The 23,762-nt window shown below is 40.0% G+C and overlaps 4 non-coding genes across 4 annotated transcripts; 1 reads left to right on the forward strand and 3 right to left on the reverse strand.

The window, feature by feature from the left end:
• Positions 1 to 257: 257 nt before the first annotated feature.
• Positions 258 to 329, reverse strand: TRNAP-CGG (transfer RNA proline (anticodon CGG)). Its single transcript has one exon. It is a non-coding gene; the product is annotated as a tRNA-Pro (tRNA).
• A 10,832-nt stretch (positions 330 to 11,161) lies between these two features.
• TRNAS-GCU (transfer RNA serine (anticodon GCU)) lies at positions 11,162 to 11,243 on the reverse strand. The gene has a single exon. It is a non-coding gene; the product is annotated as a tRNA-Ser (tRNA).
• A 5,458-nt stretch (positions 11,244 to 16,701) lies between these two features.
• TRNAI-UAU (transfer RNA isoleucine (anticodon UAU)) lies at positions 16,702 to 16,795 on the reverse strand. The gene is made up of 2 exons: positions 16,758 to 16,795; positions 16,702 to 16,737 (listed from the first exon to the last, which is right to left on the reverse strand). It is a non-coding gene; the product is annotated as a tRNA-Ile (tRNA).
• A 3,076-nt stretch (positions 16,796 to 19,871) lies between these two features.
• On the forward strand, positions 19,872 to 19,944 carry TRNAR-ACG (transfer RNA arginine (anticodon ACG)). The gene has a single exon. It is a non-coding gene; the product is annotated as a tRNA-Arg (tRNA).
• Positions 19,945 to 23,762: the final 3,818 nt, after the last annotated feature.

Raw genomic sequence — 23,762 nt, forward strand, 5'->3', positions numbered from 1 at the left:
GTACGCACAGACTAGATGCCCAAGGCCTTCCTTCTTGACTTTCGGGAAGGGATCCACTGGAGAACTGGAACTGGGCCGGCGCCAGCAAACTCGCATCAACACTCCTGATACCTCCCAGTCAAGGAGATCTGGAATTAAGCACCCAGCTTCTCCGAAGGCAATCCTGCTGTCAATGTAATGAAAGCCCATCTTTCTGGCAATAGTATTAGAGAAAATACTTTTTCTGATTCCTTATTCCAATTGGTCGAAAAGGAGGTGGGCTCGTCCGGGATTTGAACCCGGGACCTCTCGCACCCGAAGCGAGAATCATACCCCTAGACCAACGAGCCACCTCTGCAAAAGAAAAAGCACGCCCATACTTAATATAAAGAGAATTAGAATCAGATTTCTTTTTCCACACTTTGAGTCAGAAGGATGAGCCCCAATTTTCCTGACTATTTAATCAATATAATTGTATTTAAATTGCAACCAATATACATTTTGGGGCCTTATGATGACCTCTTAGCTTAGGCTCAAGTTACTAAATTTTTCATCCTTCCTCCGGTCAGTTGTGTAATAACTACTCCTAAGTGAATTCCATCAGTAGACTAATCTGTGATTTAATTGACAAGATTACATAATAAAGGTTACATTAGGGCAGTACTCTATTTTTCATCCTTATTTTTAAATTGAAATATAGTTGAGTACAATATTATGTTAGTTTCAGGCTTGATCCATATTTTTATCTAAAGAAGTACATATTCCCAATTTAATTATGTATTGATACTTCGTGGTGTGACAAATAATTTGAGTGACATTCATGTTAGTTTTCTATACTTTATTTTCATAGCGGAAATCGTCTGACATTTTCTTTGACAAGTCCCCTAAAACTTGCTTTTTCATAAGTAAGCATTTTTGTCAAGATATTATTTCAACACGTGGTCCCCTAAACAGGATTGTACGCCAAGTACAGGTCATTATTATTGCATCTGTTTTATGACTTTGAAATCTCTATGTTCTGCTAGGACTGAGAACAGAATCCTTCAAAGATTTAACACTTTAGAAAACAGCTTGCAAAGACCTTCTCTTCAGGGCAAGCAGTTGTCTTCAAATTCTTTATAGGTTGGCATCCCTGCTTGCTGAGTTTCTCATAAGACTTCTCTGAAAAATGGCAATGCTGGCAGATGAATGCTTAGTTTGGCTCCCTCTTGTATATCTCTTTAGCTTTAGAAGAAGGTTTTGGCTTTTCAGTAAGGATTGAGAGAGGAATCTGAAATGCCAGCTCCTTTGAAAGATGGTTCTTTTTCCCTGTTTATGTCACATCCTTATGACACCTCATAATCATAGCCTAAACCTCATAGCTAACTCCTGTTCGTTCATCATAAACCAGCCATTATGAATGTTTGTGTCCCTCCAGATTCATATGTTGAAATCCTAACTCCTAATGTGATGGTATTAGGAGGTGGGGCCTTTGGGAGGTAATTAAGTCTAAATGAAGTCACGAAGGTGGAGCCTTCATGATGGGATTAGTGCCCTTATAAGAAGAGACCATAGCCCCCTCTCTCTCCCACACCCCCAAAGAAGAAATCATGTGAGCAACAGCAATATGATGCCTACAAACCAGGAAGTGAACTTCACCAAACACTGAATCAACTGGACCTTGATCTTGGACTTCCCAGCCTCCAGAACTGTGGTAAATAAATTTCTATTGTTTAAACCATCCGGCCTCCAGTATTTTGTTATAGCAGCCTGAGCAGACTAAGACACCAGCTTAGACTTCCCTTGCCTAATAAGCCCTCCCTAAATTCATTGAACTGCGATGCTGTTGCTTCTCTCTTTTCTTCCTCCACTTCTAAGCTACACGGTTAACTTACTCTCCACCTAGTATCTAAATTACCAGGCTCTGTATCTGCAAAATAATATTAAATAAACAGTTAAAAAATCAACAATCAAAATGAGGCATGGAGTTATGGTTGTAAAAGTCCATGTTAATGACAGATGAAGTTAGGGGCCAATTAGGAGAGGGACTTGAGGAGATTCTTTTTCTTTATGAATCTAAAAAGTCGATGACCTGGAGAACTCAAGTCAATCTATGTTGGGTGACACATTTATTGGGAACCTCAGTGTCTCCTCAGATAAATAGGTGGGTTTGAACTTCAAGGCTCCCATTAATGTTATCGGCTCTGGTAAGACACATGTGCCATCTTTCAAGGGACAGTAAAATCTGACAAATTTATACTTAGCCTTTTACTGCTTCTGATTAAATAGTTGTTACTTGACAGACACACCACTCTAAGACACCCAGAGCAGTTTTTGGAATGAGAATTTTTTCTTCGCTATTCACAAGAGGATGAAAAATGGACTGAGCAGGTGTTACTTTTATATCTACTTTGGCTGTTGGGAGGGGTGAGAGGTTACATAAATTTCTAAAAAACTTTTGCAAGGCATTTATAGCCAGCATTTAAGGATCAACTAAAGGCAATCTGCAAACACGGTATACTCCTCCTGGAGTTTGTTGGCAGAACCTTTCTATGTGAGGACCAGCAAAACCATGAAGAGTTATCTGGCCATGAGGCCTAGTGATGTTTAAATCTCTGCCGATGTAGCTTCACTAGTGAGATTATTTTTCAAGCCTATAATTAAGGAACATGGGTCCAGTATCAAGAAGGAGAATTTCCAGAAGTTTTGAACATTTAATCATGGTACATATAAAGCCCAACTTATATTCTGATTCTGACCTAAAGTCTTCATTTATCATCATCTATATATCTCTATCTATCTATCTATCTCACTAGTAAGCATTTTTCTTATTTGAGACTTTCAAAATGGGTTAGACTCAGATACTATCCCGAAGTACATAATGGATCAGCTCCCTCATGGACTAAAGAAAACCCAGATGTTTCTGGATGGCAGCTGGGAAATGATCAGCTGTTTTTGCTCTGGATCCTGGCAGCTTCTTCTTCCATAAGTGACAAAAGAGCTCAGAGTCTTCTCTCTTACAGCCTGCCCCTCACCAGCCCTGCCTCCAATGGCCTCTCTTCCAAAGCCAAAGGCTGTCCCAATCCACAGGTGTCAGGTGTACTCACCTTGGTGGCTCTGTGCAGCACTGGGTGGTGTTCTAGCAGAGCAGCGCCAGCCAGGCCCTGTTTATATTTCCCAAAGTCCCAGTACTCATGCCTAACTCTCACTGTTGTCAAGATGTCAACATCATAAGTTTTGCCTTCACAAGGGGTAAAGAGCTTCTGCACAGTGTTGATCCCTGGGGCACATCTCTCTCCTCTCCTTAATGCTCCATAATTTGCTGAGCCCAGAAACATTCCAAAGCCAGTTATAGTCAGTGGACAGTAATGAGTAGGAGGCACTGTGAGGATGAGTAGTTACCACTGCACAGCTCCCTGAGAGATTCAGGTTTCCTAGACTTTACTGCAGCTTCCTGCCATGCCCTCCACTCACCACCAAAGCTCAGGAACAATCTGGAAGAAACATCTGAGAGTCAGAAGTGGTCATTTAAAAAAAAATTTATAACTATCCTCTTCATTGATAATGAAAAATCATTCAGTGTTAGAAGAAGGATACTGGATACCCATGATATGTAGTAGCTAGAAGACAGCAAAAGAGGAAACTTCTGGAATGCTGGGTTCTTGATCTGGGTGCTGGATATATGCATATGAATCAGTTCACACAACTAATTGAGATGTTCACTTATGATTTATGTACTTCCTTGTATGTTTATTTCTATTAAAAGTTTACTGCTGTTATATAGAAACCCTCTCTGACCACAATAATGCTCTTTTATCTTAACTACTTTGCCTTGTATTAATATAGGTTCTCCAACATTCTTATTGTTTGGTATTAGTCAAGATATCTTATTCCATAATTTTATTGTCAACCTAATCTCTCATTATGTGTTGGATAGGTCTCTTGAAAATGGAAAATAGAAACACTTAATATCTAGTTTTATATAATATAATATAATACGATATGATATAATATAATAGTCACAGGCAGAAAAGAATAATGGTTTGATCTATGGCCTCTAGAATTACCTTTCCTGAGTTTGATGCCACTAATTGCTAGCTCTGAGACCTTGGGAAAATTACTTTGTGCTTTCTCACCAGTAAATTGATGATAGTGAAATTAAAATTTTAATATATAGGAAGCATTGTATAAATGTTTGATGTTTGAAAGAGTAAAGCTTGTGTGGATTGAAAGAGTAAAAAATCAGCTCATACTGAAAAAGGAAAAAAAAACCAAACACTGCCATTCACCCAGCTGGGAGAACATATACAGATAAAGCAGGCTGCAAAATTAATAGGAAGCATTTTTTCATGTGCCTGTTGGCCATCTGTATATCTTCTTTGGAGAAATGTCTATTTAGGTCTTCTGCCCATTTTTTGACTGGGTTGTTTGTTTTTTAGATGTTGAGCTGTATGAGCTGTTTGTATATTTTTGGATATTAACCCCTTGTCAGTCACATTGGTTGCAAATATTTTCTCCCATTCCATAGGTTGTCTTTTCATTTTGTTCACGGTTTCCTTTGCTGGGCAAAAGCTTTTAAGTCTGATTAGGTCGCATTTGTTTATTTTTGCCTTTATTTTATTTTGCCTTTGGAGACTGATTTAAGAAAATATCGCTATGATTTATGTCCAAGAATATTTTGCCTATGTTCTCTTCTAGGAGTCCAATGGTGTCATGTCTTATATTTAGGTATTTAAATCATTTTGAGTTTATTTTTGTGTATTTTGTGAGGGAGTGTTCTAATTTCATTGATTTACATGCAGCTCTCCATCTTTCCCAACACCACTTGTTGAAGAGAATGATTGTATCTTGTTTTAATGAATAAATAATTTGAAAATAGTGGGGGGTTTTTAGACATCATTTGATAGTTCCCTGGTACTCCCTACAATACAATCAGCCTTTTTGTTATCAAAGAGCTACAAAGTAATCTGGTTCTACTTTAATTTAACTGAAGGATTTCTTAAATTGGAACCATTAAATATAGGTATTTGGTACAATGCATAGTTCTGGCATTAAGATATCTGATGAATCCATTTGGAAAAAAATTTGATGCTTTTAAATTTGTTACACATATTTATGGTACAAAATCTTAGAATTGATATAAGCAGGCTTTACTCCATTTTGAAGACTCTCTCTACCGTATTCCATTATTGTCCTTGTACATTAAGGTTTTTTATCCCTGTTCTAAACAATGGTAAGTGCCTACTTTTTGCCTTCATTATAACACGTCCACACAGTTTTTGAATAACTCAGCTATATTATTATGTTATAGTAAATTTGTTTACGAGCTTATTTTCCTCACATTACTGTGGCTTGCTTGAAGGCAAGGGCTATGTTATTTACCTTAGTTTCATAGCTTTCCTGTGAAAGTTTCACAACATTTTCCTAATATCTAGCATGGAGAACAAGAAAAAACACTCTCCAACTTGGTCATTGGTAATTGTTGGAAAAGCAAGGGATATAAGAGCCTGGAAGAAATTAAGAGCATCATTTTAAAATTTAATCATGAAGAAAAGATTATTGAGCACTAAGAACAGACAGGAAGTATCTATATAAATAAGGAGATGTTGTGTGATTGCTGGCACAAAATGGTTAATGGTAAATTGAAATTTGAATTCTCCAAATAAGTGCTATTCTGTGCTTATCTCTTAAAAATTCAAATTGAATTTAGAAATTTAAATTAACTCTAGAATTTTAAAAAGAAAATAATTTAAAATAGAAGAACACATGACTAAATTGTTACATATCTAAAGGAGTGTCAGGTAGGAGGCAGAAACTGATAATAATTTTAGAACGCACAGCTATGGCTGGTGGACATGTCAACTGCCTCTTACCTTTCATGTATTTTTAATTTTTGTTACCAGTAGGAAAGAAGTAAGACGATGAACTCTGCATCAATTTTTCCTGTGAAATCGCACATGAAATCAAAGGTATTAATGGCTGAAAAATCTCAAATTTGGTGAAAGACATAAAGCTCCAGATATAAAAAATCTCAGAGAACTCAAAACTATTTATACTCAGGCCAATCATAATCAAGTTTGTAAAAATTAAAACATAGAAAAAATCTTGTAAATGGCCCAAGAGAAGCAATACTTTTACCCATAAGGGAACAAAAATTCTCAAATGACAGTGAATTTCTTACAAGAAATGATGGACCTGAGACAAAACTCCATTGATCACCTGATCCTATAAAATCCCTTACTCTAATTGGTGGTCCACAATGACACTATGGATCTTCAGGAATTATTGTCAATTCAGAGCCAGTGTCTATTAATCTCTGAAAATACTGATTACATTTCCTTTCCCATTACATAGTGCTCTAGTAATGACTGCAGGTCCTTCTGGGGAAGGCTGAGAGGTAGATTAACAGTATACAATTTTGGCAGTGTAGCAGGGATGGGTTCCAGTCTTCTTCATCCCAGGCGTTCCAGATCTGTGAATTGGCTCAAGTCTGGGAATTGATTGATGATCTGTTTTAGTGATACATGTCAGATTTCTGTTCACCAGATCTGAGGCTTTTCTCCTTATACAGTTCAAGTAAGACTTCAGTAGACCTCTCATATGCTTCAGCTCTACAGACACCATGATCAACCAGTCATTACCAAAGATTTATGTCAGTCAGCCTATTCTGATTAACATCTGTAATTGTACCCACTTTGTCTTTCATGATTAAGTGCTACCACTGGCCCCTGTCACCTTGAGCTCCAGTCATCACCCTTATGTTTAGGGATTCCAGTACAATAGGGAAGACCCACGATAAAGCTCTTCTTTTATGCTGGGGCTATCCTCATGAATTTACTAGTCACAGCCATGGTGAAAGGCATTCCTCTGGAACCCCTTGGTTTGGATGAACAGAACCAACACAAACATTTGTCTCCAGCATCCCTAAGACTTTGGGTACTTCCCTCTACAGTATAGTAAGAAGGTCCTGAGATTTCAACTTCATTTAGTGTAGGCCATATGTGGGTCTATTTTTTAATCAACAAACATAGACAACTTTTAGAGTCATTCCTAGGCCCTCAAGTTAAAATTTTGAATTCATAATCTCTGCTCAGTAGTCCCATATCAATACATTTTACCTGATCCAACTTTATATTACTTTCAGCTTGATCCTGCACCCTTAAGATCCATTCCCACGTGCATATCTCTAGCTGGAATCACAAGCAGTCTGGGAACTGTTTCTGAATTAGTTTCTGCATTGCAGATGGCTTTGCTCTAAAACCTGTTCCAGGATTTTCATGTTTCCAAAGAGCATCCTGAACTGCCATAGTCATGTTGATCATAACTAGATCACCTATTTCATAAGCCGCTAATGGAAAATCTGCCTCCTTCATGTCTGGGCCTGACCCAAACCAAAACATCACACTGAATCCAATCACGTTTATACATCTAGTTTTGAAGTTACAGGAAATATGGGGGATGACAGCATATGTAATGACACCATGGGAATGAATAATATTCAGATGTCAAAAGTTCTGTTGCACAACAGTCCTGGTTTCAGAAAATGATATGAAATTTAAAAAGAGGAGTGAAAATTTTACAGACACTTGTTAAAGAGACTTAAGAGACAATTGAAAAGAACACAATGTTGGATCTTTCTGGAGTCTTGTTTCAAATAAATCATATGACTACTGCTACTAATAACAACAATATAGTTACAAAGATTACTGAAGGTCTGCTTCGTATTAGGTGTTATTAAAGAATTAGTATAATTGTCGGGTGTGATATTGGCATTGTATTATTTTGTAGTATGTATTAGCAATGTATCCTGAAGCATTTACTATGGAATAAAATAATATCCTGAATTTACTTTAAAATATTCTAGCATGGTAGGGAAAAAAGAGACAGGATACTTGAAAAGGACTGCCATCATGTTACTGATGGATGTTGAGGGATGGGCCCATGGTCGTCGTAAGTCATTACATTCTTCTGTATTTGAGTGTATGTTTCACATTTTTTATATTAAATATAAAGGCTCAAGGGCCACATTCTGGAAGGCTGAGGATTGAGGGGGCTCTACAGCTCTCCCAAGCCTGCCGGCACCTGGCAGGGGAGTTTGGGTCTGACCTGGCAGGGGAGCAGAGTCTCCTGGAGACTGAGGATCTGGAAGACAGAAGCGACAGGAAGCCACAGAGCCACCGCCTCCACCCTCCGGACACATTGGCCATAATCACATTACAATTACAATTGTAAATATTATAATATTATAAATATTATTGTAAATTGTAAATAGAGCCTTTGGGGTCTGCAGCACTACTTAGCCCGGAAGTAACCAGCAAGGTCTTCCGTAGCTGGAACCTGTTTGCTCTCTGCTCCTCCTTACAATTCAGGATCTTCAAACTAGCGAATCAGAGCTTTCCCGCCGCCACCTTCACTTTGCTAAGTGCTGAGCAATGAAGGGTCGCCTTGGCCTTGGCCGAGCCCTCCTTTTTAAAGACTTAAAGCTCCCTTAAGTCCAGATGGGTTTGTATGGTACTGAGACTGAACCCACGTCAGGCAAAGGCTTCCAAGGGAGGGAGTTTGCCTGGAAAGTTCTGGTGGGACGTGGCATCTAACACTCTGAAATTAAGGGATACAACTGGTACTCGGGAGGAATAGTTCAAATGGTAGATGCCAGCGGGCACGAAACAGGAGGATCAATACCCATGTTCCCCAAAGTTTCTCTTCTTGTGGTAGGTGCGTTGCGGGTTCTTTATAGAACTGTAGCCATAGCATAAGATGCTCTATCTTGAGCAGCACGGATTTTTTAAACTTACATATGTTTTCCTTTCTTGCTGACCCTGACATGTCTTAGATAATGACTAGTTAACTAGGTGAGAATTAATCTTGCTTGTTTAAGAATTCCAGGGACTGGCCTTAAAGAGGTGGAAGATGGCCGAACTTGGAATAGAAGATTAATTGCACATAAAACCATCAGAGGATGCTGATCAGACCACCCCATGACCAGTTTCGAGATGACTATCAGAGCTGACTGTGCTCTTCGGCACCTAGTTCCCCCACCTGTGCACCCCTGACACTCCCTTCTAAAACCTTTGTCCTCTAACCTTTGTCCTGAGATGGTCTCAGGACATGAGTCCACAATCTCCCCAGGTTGCTGGCCTCCTGAATAAAGCAACTTTTCCTTTTCCACCAACACTTGTCTCTCCAATATTAGCCTTTCTGGCAGTGAGCAGCAGAACCTGAGTTGGACACTGACCTCCTCCTGTTACAGAACGTAGTGTGTAGGCAGTGTAAAAAGCAGGAACCACGTGCGGCTTGTAGAGAGGGGAATATTTTATAAGCTTCTGGTTTTTCTCAGGTCAATGTAGAACACAGGAAGATGAGGGTTTTAATCAGTTCTTCAAATTAATGTCTATGAGTCATAAAGGAAGACACTGAGGTAGCAGTAGGTCCATGTTCAGAAAGCCCGTATGTGTTGGATATTTTCCTCTCAGGGTTCAAATGACCTTCAGCAAATCTTACTTCCACCCCTTCCTTCCTTGCTCTCCTTACCTTAAAGAAGCCAACTTGTTCGCTCCTTGGATACTTTCCAATATTACCCAACCCTCTGCTCTTCCAATGCCTCTGTAAACCCTCCTAACACTTTGTCTTTCTTTCTTTTTTTTTCCCCTAACACTTCCAATGACTTGTTTTAGGTTTAGATTTAGAGCCCTTGAGATTGGTGAGGGCAGGAGCACTTGGTTCATCCCATCATCACCAGGGCCCAATCCCCCACCTTGAAGAAGTAATTATTGAGTGAATGTGAGAATGAGTTAAAATATATATCATACAGGGTTGCTAAGTAATGTAAGATAAAGTTCTCTTCCAGTTACTCTTTGGGACAAGCATTAAAAATGTTTGTAGAGAGAAATGACAAGGATAAAGAATCATTTGGAGTATGAAGATGAGGGAGGAAAGATTTAAAAAAAAATGAGAAGTTTGGAAAGGTGCATTGCAGTCAGCCAGAAACCACCATCTTTAAGTATAAAAACACACTGCCTTATTGCACTGCTATAAACCACAACCTGGATATGATTTTCACCAAAAATGATACTATACACTGGAGTACTTTTATTTAAAAGAAAAAGGTTTGCTTCAAATTGGCTTTCCACAGAGCACTTGCTTCTGTGAAGCCAAGTGTTTCATCAAAGAGTCATATATTCAGATTTCCTTTCCCATTAATGCAGTTTCTTTTTCTCTTCTTCATAAATTACCAAAGACTCTAAGTAGGTTTGCAAGCAAGCCTAATGAAGTTTGTAGGTGGTAACTGCTCTAGGGGATGTGGAAGAGGGGCTGCCAAGTTTCAGTTTCCTGATGAGAGGTTAATTTCCCAAAGAGAGGAATTGGGAAAAGCAGACCAGGAGGAGACTCATAGGCGAGTCCAGGCAATAGAGGGGATAACTGAAGCTCTGAGATGAGTTTGCAGATACATTTTACATTATGTCTAATTTTCAATATGTTTTAAAATTGCCAAAATAAAATGTTTTTACTTTTTTTTTTCAAAAAGGAAGAGTTTGGAAAAATATTTTTACTAAATAATCTTTAAGATAATAATTTTAAAAGAGAAGATAATGTAATTGGAAAAACTACGTAAGATAATGTAATTGAAATTTGAGGAGGGAAAAAATCCTCCAGTCATTCTCCTAATTGGATAGACCTCAGACATTTATACATACATAACCTATACTCTATTGTTACATAAATATAAAATACTAAAATCATTGTGAAACTAGATTGTCCTTTGTACTGAAGAATCTGGCTTACTCAAGTATAAGTGGAGATGTTGGAAAAAGAAACAAAAAATTTGGAAACAAAATTGGTCGATTGTTAAAAAGATCCATAGAGTTCAAAGCCCTTAACAATTAATTCTCCTAGATACGAGTTGCTTGAAAACAAAAGCTCCTTCAAGAAGTCTGTTAAATATCAAGAGAACAATATGTCATGGTAGAGTTGAAGAATAATCTGCAAAACCTGTTATAAGAAGTCAGCACCTTAAATGCAAGAGTGTGCACACTTACAGAGGGGAGGGAAACATGACAGAGCTCATAGAAAGTGGAGAGGAAGGCAGACCTCATTAGGCCAACCTCAGAATACTGACCAAATACTTAAAGAGAGCATAACTGGAAATGCTAGTAAAGTTTCGAAAACACTCGCACCCCAATTCTTCACACCAAAAGCACACACCCGACGAGGATGGGATTCGAACCCACGCGTGCACAGCACAATGGATTAGCAATCCATCGCCTTAACCACTCGGCCACCTCGTCCACTCACAGCGACCTTTTGGCGTGCTTTATTTCAGAGTTTATACTAGGGAACTCGCTGGCTATCCGGGAGAGAAAGACGCTTAGGAGACGGCTTAGAGACGTCTGGGAGACGTGGAGGTGGCTAGCTTCCACACGAATGGACAAAGAACTGGGATAGAAAAGCTGCGACGGGGGCAAAAAACGGGCTTAGCTTTCCCAGGAGTCGTAAAATTGGTTGAGACGTGGTAGAAACACATCTGCCTGGGCTTTCACTCCCCTTTCTCGGGCTGCCTGGTCCCCGGCAGGAGACGCCGCAGCGTCAAGTCCTGGCAGGCGGTGGGCGTGACGCGGCCAACCTGGGCTGAGCCAGTTTGCTGTCACCGTCCCTCGTCAGGGGAGCCTGGGCCCGCGGCCCGAGAGCGCAGCCGGGCAGAGGTTCCCAGAGCCGGTTCCACTGGAGTCGCTGTCAGGGGAGCTGGCGAATGTGGACTCCTAATTCGTGGTTAATAAGTCAGTCTGGAAAATTAGACGACGGATCTGAATAGGGCTCAATTTCTATTCCGTGTTATTGCCGCTTCTACAATACTTTCGGGTGACATTACATAGAGAAGAATCTTTAACTTCGTGGGGCTCTCCTCCCGGGTGATCCGCATCGGAGGAACCACGAATTCTGATTCCTCCACGGCCCCCGCGCTCCACCAGATACCTGTGTGTTTTCTAGGGAGAGTTTGTCCAACTTTCACTAGGTTTTCCAAGCCTTCTGGTACAGAAAACGTCAAGAAACTCAACACCAGCGAGAAAATAATTCGAAGGAAGAAAGAGGGGAAAAAAGAGTGTTCAGCTCCATCTCGTTGTTTCATAAGCATGAACACAACGAACAGATGAACGAACAAGAATAGGAACTAATTCTGACTAATCAGTTTGATAATAAATGCCCAGGAAAAGAGGGTAACATTGAAGGTGAGTCTTGACGAGCAAGTTTTCTAGGGGTGGTGAAGAATGAGTTTGTCCCAGACTGAGGAAAGGGCCTGAGCAAAGGCAAGGAGGCATACAAAGCAATCATATGAATCATTCTGTTGTCAGTTCTGATAGCAAAGGGTAAAGGAATTATATTACTTTCACAAGGAAGGACAGTATAATTAACAGGAAAATTGTTAAAAATAGGCCTTTCACAGGAAGGGACGGAGAATCATTGGGAAAGTAATACACTAACTCTCATGTATTTGAAATTATTAAAGAGGAATTTGAAAATTAAAACACTGAAAACATATACTTAAACAGATTTATTAGATGGCAGATTAGATAGAGCAGAAGGGAGAATTAGGAAACTGGAAGTTAGATTTGAGGGAACTATGTAAAATACTATCCACTGATACAGGTAGTTGGAAATTAGGAAAGAGGAATAGGAAAAATGAAGGCTAGGAGAGAAGTTCTACCATATATCTAATCATAGTCCCAAAAGAAATTGTTGCGAGAATAGGAAAGAGGCAAGTATCTCCAAGTACGCATCACATATGCTTCAACAATCATCAACATTTTGCCAAACTGGTTTTCCATATTATTGTGAGGTTAATCTCAGGCATTATATTATTCTGTGTTTCCTTTCATCTGTTCAATAAGAATCTTTAATAGATAAAGAGGGCATTCATTCATCTTCAAAATTCTAGAAGTTATCAGTATAATTTGTTGAATAAATAGTTTTCAATCAGCCAATTCTGCCACTATTTTCAGGAACAGCTGTGGAGAGAACAACAGTTTTTGTTTGTTTATGATGTTATTGTCTATTACTTGTGTTTCCATTTATTTTCTATTGCCATTAAGAGTCTACAAAGTAGGAATGCTTCTAGATTTCACTGTTTAAAATGAGATGGTCTATGTGTAAAACAAGAAGCAAAATTATTCTCAGTAGATTTCTACAAAAGTGCAAGGCTTGAGTAACATAAGCTTGCAAGTTCAAGACTACTACCTTCCTAATAGTCTGCCCTGCCGCTCTCTTCCACTCCTGCATTTTAAAATCAAGACTAAAGTTGCTACTCATTGCCTTCATCCATCTCTCCCCTCTTTAGGCATCCAGTCCAACTATTCTCATGGTGACTTGACTCTCAAAACCTGACTGAGTTATCTCACTCTCTGGCCATGCTCTGTGGATGTCAGCGGTCTCCTGGTTAAGTAATCAGAATGCCAGCTCCAGCCCACTGTCTACCCAGACATCAAGACAGTAAACTGGCACCTTGAGCATACTATAAGCCTGATTAAAACCCTTTAATAACTATTGATGACCTACACCCTGGCGATAGACCTCTGCCCTCTCTCACCAGCCTCCCCTGCACTCTTCCACTCACACTCTGGCTGCATTCTGTATTTGGTAGCGATGTATTTGGGGAAAATCAAAATACCTTCTGTGGGGAAAATGTGTGAGAGTAGCTCATGTTTTTTCAGAAGCCACATATGGAAAAGCCTGGACTGTGAGGCTGTGCTGGAGCTTTTCTCTTCTTTACACCTGCAGAAGTCTCTAAACTTCTCTATTCAGTGATAGCCCTCCTTTATTACAAAAGAGGAAGGCAGAGCATTTGGAGAGAGCTAAGTGATGAGTTGGTGGTCCTGCTCAGGGCTTCCTCTTCCTCTGCGGAGAGGTCCAGGAAGTTAAAATAGGGCGAAGCTAGAGCTTTCCTAGAGCGACCTTCCAGGTCTAGCTGTTTTTCACTCTCCTTTGCTCGGTGGTCGGGGATTCCTGCACGAGGCTGCTTATGAGTTGTCTCAACTCCATTCCGTACAGTTTGGCCTTGGTGGGCATAAAATTACCAACGGATCCTAGAGGGCCCGAAAGACATATGGATATAGTGATGACATCGATGATGTCAACTCACAGGGGAAGGGAAATTAGCTCAAGTGGAAGAGCACTTGCTTTGCGTGCGAGGGGTAGTGGGATCGATACCCCCATTCTCCAGTTTTTGGGTCAGCGGCTTATGAGGCAGATTCAAAGCCAGGAATAATTGGATGTGTTAAAGGGAAGTAGTTAAAACATTCATGTTTTTTCTCTATGAGGTTGTTTACCATTCTACAACACCCAAGACAAGGGCACAGTTGTGGGGAACAAATCCAGAGCAAGTGATGACACTTAATGAGGAAAAAAAGAAGGCCGTGGTGCATATATTTATTTTATTCTCTGTAATTATAGAAGCTTTTAAGGATTAGAATTGAAACCTAAGTGGAGCCTTGACAGAATCATATAAACTTTAAGATATCTCATTTTCATTATTTTATGACTATGTTATGCTCTGACTACATTTTTCTTTTTTCTCAAAAAAAAAAAGCATTTGAAAATATATATTAGTAGAACTACTTTGTTTTCTAGGTGCTACGGTCTGAATATTTGTGCCCCCCTAAAATTTATATTTTGAAAATCTAATGGTCAGGGTGATGGTATTAGGAGAAATACCTAGGTATTTCTTAGGTATTAGGCCTTTGGGAGATGATTAGCTAATGAGGGCAGAGCCTTCATGCATGGTATTTGTGCCTTCATTTACAAGGCCCCAGAGTATAACTGATTCATTTCACTGTACAGCAGAAACTAACACAACACTGTAAATCAACTACACCCCAATAAAAAGATTTTTTTAAAGGCCCCAGAGAGCTTGCTTGCCCCTTCCACTATGTAGGAAGTCAGCAAAACCAGAAGGCTCTCACCAGACACCTGATCAGCCGGTGTATTAATCTTGGTCTTTCCAGTCTCCAGCACTGTGAGAAATAAATGTTGTTTTTTTTTACAAGCCACCCAGTCTATGTATTTCTGTTATAGCAGCCCAAACCAACTGAGACACCATATTTACTCTTTTCATGAAAGTTTCTAATTTTATAAAGCCCAATTTTATCTTACTAAGTTTACAATGTATGTTTACTGTGTTTTTATACTATTCTGTAAAAGGAAAGCACAATTTGGTAGGGCTTTGTTAAAGTAATTAAACAAGGAGACCATTAGACTGAGGTGGCTCTAAATGCCTTGGTAGCTTAGGTAAGCAAACCAAAACTGGAATCTGAGAAAATGAAATTTAAGAACAGCTTATCACAATGAGCCAGCTAGGCTTTCCCACATAAAGCAGTCTTAAGCTATAGCCAATCAAATAATTGCTTTGCTTTGCTTCTGACATCTCTACAAAAGTCTTGCCTCTAGCTTCTGCCTGCAGAGCCTCCTAACCACTTTTTGTTTGGCACTCCCTAATTTGAATGGCTGCTTGCTCAAATAAACCCTTATAAATTTTAATGTGCTTCAGTTTATGTTTCAATGGGTGCAATGGTTAAGTTTTTAAATCTAAGGAGTTAAAATCATATTAAATAAAACAAAATGTCTAGTATGATACAAAATACTGCATATAACCTAAATATATACTTTGACAGCTTCCAAGATACTCTCGTGGCTTAGCAGGAGCTATGAAGTGATAAGGTATCCACTTTATTATCTGGTGCTTTTCTGGATGGGACCTCCCTACCTTTCCCAGGGAGATGATTCTGTGACTGGACAATGTCCTGGTACATGCAGGACATATTTAGGAATCCAGACCTCAAGAGAGAGTTCTCTGGACCCAGCTTTATTACATGCACCTTCTGTGACCTGTCCTGGGTGGGACATACATGCTTTCAAGTATGGGATAATATTTGCAGCTAGGAAAAGTACTCTAAATTATTTAGTTCAATTCACCCTCTTGGGGTGAAGTAGGGAGGCATGTGATAAGATGTATGACCAGGCATACTCCTTGTGTCATTGTGGAAGGGGGAGCATATTTTTAAGTCAAAATCACTACCTACTTCCTACCTACACCACTCACAACAATATGCTTTTTCCTGTAATGTTGTTCTACAGATTTCTGGTTTCTGGGCCTCATTATCACTAATCCTTTTCCAGGCCCAGACAGTTGGATCATTTGAGGATGCCAGGTTTTGTTTCTCAGTTGATAAAAGCTGCATGGTTGTTAGTTCATCAGGGTGAAATTAAATGTGGGAAAAATACTACAGGTGACTCTCTTTTCAGAAAACAGTATTTTATTTTCCCCCCAAACCAGAGCTTTAATCAAGCAGGAACTCCATGCAAGTTCCCACTTTTGATTCCCTCTAATGGAGTTCAATGCTTATCACCTCGGGGAAGTTACTTAGCGATTTCTAAGTACGCACCAGGGGATCCCTGAGGAATGATGGTCATAAGAGCAAAGTGAGACGGGGTGGTGGAGGGGGTGTCAGGAAATGTTCTTTATTTGAGATCAGCTTGCAAGACAAGGTGGGGATAAAGAATTAGAGAAGCTAACCCACTGCAGCACAAAAGATTCATTCAGTCGGTAATTGCTTGACGCTAATTGGCGCTAAGGGAGCGGTAAGAATAAATGCTATAGGACAAATTCAAAGAAACACATCGAAGATGGTATAGTAGACAGGAAAGCAAAGGGGAAAGGGTCTCTTCAAGGGATGCTAATCTCCGATTGGAAAATACTGCTCCAGGTGAGGATTGAACTCACAACCTCGGCATCACTCGCACACATACTGCCATATAAGTACCGCGCGCTGTCCAATTGCGCCACTGGAGCTCCTATATTTCTTTTCGGTCACCCATTACATCGCCTATGCAGGAATATTCAGTTTTTCTCCGGTCGCAAAGGTACAAGTGCCTCCATCCTTCCCGGAGTCCCGCAACTGCATCTTGCGCACAAAGGCGGAGTGTGGTCAGCTGCAGACCCCACCCGGCCACCAATCCTGAAGACGCGGAGGGTGCTCTGCGGAAACGGGGGCGGATACTTTCAAGACGACCGCGAAAAGTGCAGACACTCGGGAGACTCCGACCTCCTCTTTTGTGACTTTTAGTCATACAAGTACGGAACCCTCTGGCCCTTTATTTCCTCCTTCTTCACAAACTCAAATTTGTTTCTCCTTCAAGATTAAGTTGAAATGCGATGTCATGAAGAGCTTCCCCTGACTTCCCTTCCAGAGTTAATTGCTGTACTTCCATGCTGCTGGCACACTTATTTCTGGAGTAGCATTTCTCCTGTTGTATTGTAATGATGAATTTAGATTTGTCTCTCTGACTTGATGTTAGTTTTTTGAGGAATTTGGATTAAGCTTTACCTGTGAATCCTTAGGTTTTCACATTTTGCTTGGTAAATGAATATTCAATATATGCTTTTTGAGTTATCAAGATTAAGCTTTAGAAGAGATTGGGAAGCAGTTGGACATTGCTATCAATGATGGCTACTTTTTATTGACAGCCTAAATAGTTGCCAGGACTTTACCTGCTTTGTGTAATTTAATCTCACCACAAACCTGCAAAGTAAGTATCATCCCATTTTGCAGATAAGGTAGTGGGGTGACTAAAAAGTAAAGTGATTTGTCCAAATTCACATATTCCTGCAAAAGGCAGAGTCTCTCTCTAAGTCTGCTCTTTTTTTTTCCATATCAAGTTTCTTCTACGTGAACAGTGATACGAATAGAGAGTAAACATTAAGACAGAAAACGTTAAACTATGCTTATTCTGGAAATGAACAGATTGTGATGAAGAAATAAACTTAAACTGTCAACTGTTATTTAAAAAGCTGCAAAAATAAGCCTGGGACCAGTGAGTGTTATATACCTTACAGACAAGTTTAGGTAGCATAAACTACTGATTTCCAGAGTTAGGAACTTAAGATTCCTGCCCTGTCCTGGAACTATTTAAGGTTGAGCTTCAGATCTTTACACTATTATACATGTATTAGCCTCTGACACTCCAAATTCAGAAACTGTAGTGTCATTTTACTATGCAGTCATGAAGATAGGTGATGTATGGCATTATTAATGGCCAAACTTAACACAGTTCTGATTTATAAGTCAATATGTCATCATGTACAATTGATGTACTTGCTCTGAATACAAATACTGAATATAAGCTGTATATCAAATGCCTTTTATGGTGGTTAGATCTGGAAATTTATATATGTCTAATGTGAGTTAATAATGTAAGGAATGGAGCTCTTAAAAATGCTTTTTAAAAGTATTTCATTTTATTCCAAACATGGGGATGGTGTAGGGTATAGCAGCTAATACTGCTTGCCTATTCCACCACCAGTCACCAACACCAGCGCCCCCATTCCTCCTTTCCAACAGAAACATGATTTTATTCACATAACCTTCTCTATACTGCCTTGGCTTTGCAGGAAGTGGGCCCAATTCTCAGCTCCTGAGGCAGAATTATGATTGATCTAATTAATCACAGCGGTCACATTCTTGGCAGTACTTGGATTAGGTGAGAATATATGATACAAATTTAGCCAATGTGGGGGAAATCCACTGGGGAGCATATCAGAGAAATTGTTCTCAATAAGAGATACAGTAAAGAAGTCTGTTTTTTTTTTCTGGACTTTACCTTGATATTGTGAGAGTTTGAGGTACTGCGAGGAAACCAGCTGGAGTATGAGATCCATATATTGAGAATGACAGAACACAAAGATTCAAAAAAACTTGGTCCTGATGACATCATGGAGCCACCGAGTTAACGAGGCACGTAGCCTCTCTACCTTCCAGACTTGTTAAGTGCGATAATAAATCCACTTTATTTAAGCCAATTGAATGCTGTTGTTTGAATTGTTGCAGAGCTATTACTGAAAGTTTCCTTGATTGGGGAGGGATCTTTGGGCTAGGTGTCTTATAGTTTTATAAGCATTGTGTTGTAAGTCCTCCTGATGACTGGTATCATGAAAAACTCGAAGCCAACCACTAAGTGGTATTAAATATATCAGTCTGGTGTGCACTTGGTTCACTAAGCTGTTTATTTTATATCAGCAGACTAGACATTCTCTTCACTTAGAAAGCCTACATCTCAGCCACTAGCTCCAGCCCAGCGCTACCATCTGATTGTCGCTGGCTTTAGACTTAATGGACACATGCCCAGCCTCAGCCCCTGAGCACATAAACAGCCACTGTGAGCCACAAACCTATATTCGGGAAACTAGGATTCTGCTGCTGTATACGGCACTCCACTGCTCTTCCAATGAAACACCCGGGTTGAGATAACATGGAATCACAGACTCGTGATGCCTACGTGTACCATAAATTAAATTGTTTTCCTGTTGCTCACTGGCATTTTTCTCACTCAACTCTTCATTCGTGCATGCAGACTTTAATGTAAGATTGTAGATACTGAGCGTGCTACCCTTAAGGAATATAAAATTGAGTGGGGAGGACCGCTGAGCAAACAGCTGTTCACAACACTGTGATAAATGCCAAAATGAGGGGTGTGCTCTGCACCCTAGGAGTACAGGAAAGAACACCATCTAAACTGGGGAAGAATTAATAACTCGATTAGGTTTGCGAGTATTTCCCCTCTGGACCCTGTTACTCTGGACCCTGTTTCCTGGTTTCCTTCCTTCATTAGCAAAGCCCTAAAAACTCCATCATTTGCTACTTCCAGGTCCCTCACCACGAGGTCAAGGACATGAGGCTGGCAGGTTATTGCTATAATGAGGCTTCAAAGTAGACCGCGAATCTTTATATTCTATCATCTGGGAGAGAAGAGGGCAGACAAATCAGAAGGACAGTGCACATCAAGCCACATCCAGAAATTCGATGGTATGAAAATGCAAAAAACCTCATAAAGGCTAATTAATAATGGTTTAAAGAAAACTGGCAAAAGCAGGGCCAGTGGCGCAATGGATAACGCGTCTGACTACGGATCAGAAGGTTCCAGGTTCGACTCCTGGCTGGCTCGGTGCTATTGTTCCCCGTTCTCGGGGAAGGTGTGTACTGAGTTATTTACAAACCATTTCAGGCTGTTTTATTATGAGGAGGTCCTTATAAAACCTGTGATGTTATTCTTCGATCACCACACAACCGAGAAGAATGGAGGGAAGATGGGACTGTGGCGGGGCAGGACTAGAAAAGATATACAAAATAATAGGACAAGAATCTTGCACAAATCTTCTGTACCCACCCGTCTTGCATGAAAAACTCTCCCTTTTCAGAACACTTGCCTCTTGAGAACACAGTGCTCTCTTGAGAGTTAGTGTGAATAGAATCCTCCACGAATCCTGCTAAAGTTTCTCCAGTGTTCAACTGTCCAAGTTCACACCGAAACAAACTACAGCGATGTCATAAACAACAGAGAGAAACGTTAAGTAAGGAGGGAATCAGCAGTCAGGTGTTAAAGGAACCACGAGTGAGGAGAAGCAGCTCGTAAGAGATGAGACCTTCACAGAGTAAACGAGAACGATGTGGATCTTGTGTCTATGAAGTGACTGAGATAGGTTTGGGATCTGCTGGGAAGAGCTAGCAGCAAGTTTACCTGCCCGCAGGTATCTGCAGAACATCAATCCAATGCCGCGCATGGCGTGCATCAAGCGCAGCCCAAGCTTCGCGGCTCAAAGGTGAGGAGTCTCTGTGGTCTCTGCCCTCGAGAAGAACCTTCTCGTGAAGGTCAAGGATACACAGCATCCGGGTCCGCTGACAGAAGAAGGGCAGTAAATGGACGAGTTTTTCCATCCTTGTCTACTGAGACCCACGTTGAAAGAGCGCGGGAGGCGGCTGATGGAATTCGGGCGACAAGCAAAGAAAAGAAAGAAGAGAAAAGAAGGAGAGCAGCTCCTTTCATCCCTGCTGAGTTGTGGCCTTTTAGGATAATCCAGCTCAAACCTTTTCTTTAAAAGCTTGGAATAGGAGATACAATTCTGGAGTCAAAAGGCAGACGCCACCAATACCACTGCCCGGCTTGCTGAGCCAATGACAACCACTATTAATAACAATTGTGTGTGCCCTGTAGGAGACAAGTCTTTACGAATTTGCATTCTCATTCCCTTCCTACTTTCAAACTCATTGGTACTGACACACACACACCCCCCCCCACACACACACCTTGTAGTTATGCTTCACTCTGTTTCGGGGATTTCTAACAAGGTAATGGCTATTTAGGTTATCCAGATTACTGACAAGGTAATGGCTGTTAACCGCAGGCTGTAACCAACAGAACCATAAGTAAACGAACACCCTAATCAGATCTCTCAAGTGTTTCCCAGAAAAGTGAATAATAAACCACGTTCCAGTATTTTCCTCCCTTCAAATTCATTAGGAAGATTGGAAGACTTTATCATCTTTTTATTATCAACTTGAAACCTTGGTCACTATGAAACTTTACAGCTGGAAAGTTCAGATGTCATCTGCTCAGTGTGATGAGCAGGGGTTAGGGTAAAAGAGCCTAAATGGTGATAAGGTTTCCACATTTCACTTGAATTATAAAATATTTATTCTAAATACACTGTGAAAATTTAAGTGTTTATATGGAAATCCCTAGAGCACGTATTTGGACACTTTCTGTAAGCAAAGTTTGCTGGTAAATGAATTTAGGCTGGGCGGTAACTAAATTTGCATTTCAGTACCATTCCAACAGGGTACAGAATTGGAGGAGGAGGAAAATAGAAGAATGAAAAGAGAGGAAACAAACAGAAAACAAATTATAAAATGGTAGACCTCTATTCAAAAATCGCAATAATTACCTTAAAGGTAAATGGTCTAAATACATCAATTAAAAATCACAAATTGTCAGAATGGATTAAATATAAACAGTGGCCATAAGAAACTCACTTCAAATGTAATGATAGAAGTAGGTTTAAAATGAAAGAATAGGAAAAGATACAACATGAAATCACTAATCAAAAGAAAGCTTAAGTGAATGTATTGGTATCAGCCAAAGTAGACTTCAAAGCAAAGAAATTTACCAGCAGTAATGAAAAATGTTACACAATTATAAAGGGTCAATTGACCAAGAAGACACAACAATCCTAAAAGTGTAGTCCCTGGCCACAGAGCTTCAAAACCATTCTCTTTCAATAATTAATAGATCTAGTAGACAAAAAAATCATCAAAGAGATTGAAGAACTGAACAATGCCATCAAAAAATGGATCTAGTTGATCAAGATCACAATGCAAGTAGAAACAAGGATCAGTGATTGAGAGAGAGACAAGATCATATTAGAATTAAGGAATCAAGAATGGTTAGAGAATAAAAGAATGGTATCATGAAACTCATATTTTAGAAAGAGTTTCTTAGCTGTAAATACCTGGAGATTCAATTGGAGAATCTGGAAGTTGAGCATCCCACATCCACGTTTTTTTTTTCTGCTATCTCTTGAGGTCACGGTAGTATGATCCCTTCAGAACCCCAGAATCTACTGCAGTGTCTGACAAAGTGCAGCTCCGCAGTGAATTATGTACCAAATGAATGGAAAGGAAGTGCCAGGTTCAAAAGAGCTGCACAAGAATAACATTCAATATTTGGCAAGTCATTGGATATGGGTTTGAAGGAGGAGAATGAGTCAAAGTTGACTTGGAAGTCTAAGCCCAAAAGACCAGTACAGAGGAGATTGGGAATTGGATAACTGGTGTGTGGATGAATGGACTACTGTGGAGAAGAACCGACAGTGATATCGTGAGCTGGAGTAGAGAAAGAGCTCATGTTTTGCAATCTAATAATCTGGTTCTCAATTCAGGCTTTGCCATTTAGCAGCTCTAGAACCTTAAGAACATAACTTCTCTGAGCTTCCATTATATCTGGAAAGTGCAAATTATTGAAACCAAACAGGACCCTGCAGGGCCTTCCCGGGGACAGATTTCCCCCCACCCCCATCCCCCGTATCCCCTGCCTGCCTCTTGTTTGTAGAAAAGCTTTAGCATCCTAGGCCTTCCCCCAGTTCAAAGAGCAAATTTAATCAGAGAAGTGAGAAAATGAAGACACAAAGAAAAGCCGTCAAACAAGACAAATAATAATCTTGATAGTTTAACCATAAAAAAACTCAAGAGCATTTAGTTCCTCCTTAAGGGCTATGGATAATATTCTGAGCCATATCCTTCAGTTATTTTGCAGATACTAAAACTCCCACCAGATGGAAAAAGTTGACTGCATGCTGACCAGTAGTGTGTAGATCCCAGACTTGTCGGAGCCAGAAAATTGATAATTGAGTTTCCCGAAATACCACCCTGTTACCTCACCATCAGTTAATCAGGGAATTTCGCATTGGCTGATTATATATCCTGTGAATGTCTCCCTCAGACTGTGTTTAAAAACCCTTCTCTGAAAGCTTTTGGGGCGTTTGCGTCTTTTGAGCCAGTTCTCCTTGCTTGTAACCCTGCAATAAATGCTGTACTTTCCTTCACCACAACCTGATGTCAGCAGACTGGCTGTGCTGCACTGGGGCCATTGGCCCCAAGTTTGGTTTGGTAACATTATGATAAATAGTTTTGTTTCCAAAATTCAATTAGACTACATGAAATAATCTCCATAAATCTCTTAGCGTGATGAATGGCACATACGGCTGAAAAAAAAAAAGCAGGGAGACTTTTCATTAAGTTCAGTTTAAGTTTTTGTAGGGAAGAATGTCTCCAGTCATGTAGATGCAAGTGGAGATGTAGACTAAGACAGAGAAGTATGGACTGTAGACAAATTTGAGGGCTATTGATTCATTCAGTCAGTGAACTAATGTTAACTGGGCACCTCCTACTTTTCTTTCAACAAAGGAGATCATGAAAGGTGTAAGATCC

Source organism: Orcinus orca, chromosome 10 (genome assembly GCF_937001465.1).
Source record: "Orcinus orca chromosome 10, mOrcOrc1.1, whole genome shotgun sequence".
Lineage (NCBI taxonomy): Eukaryota > Metazoa > Chordata > Mammalia > Artiodactyla > Delphinidae > Orcinus > Orcinus orca.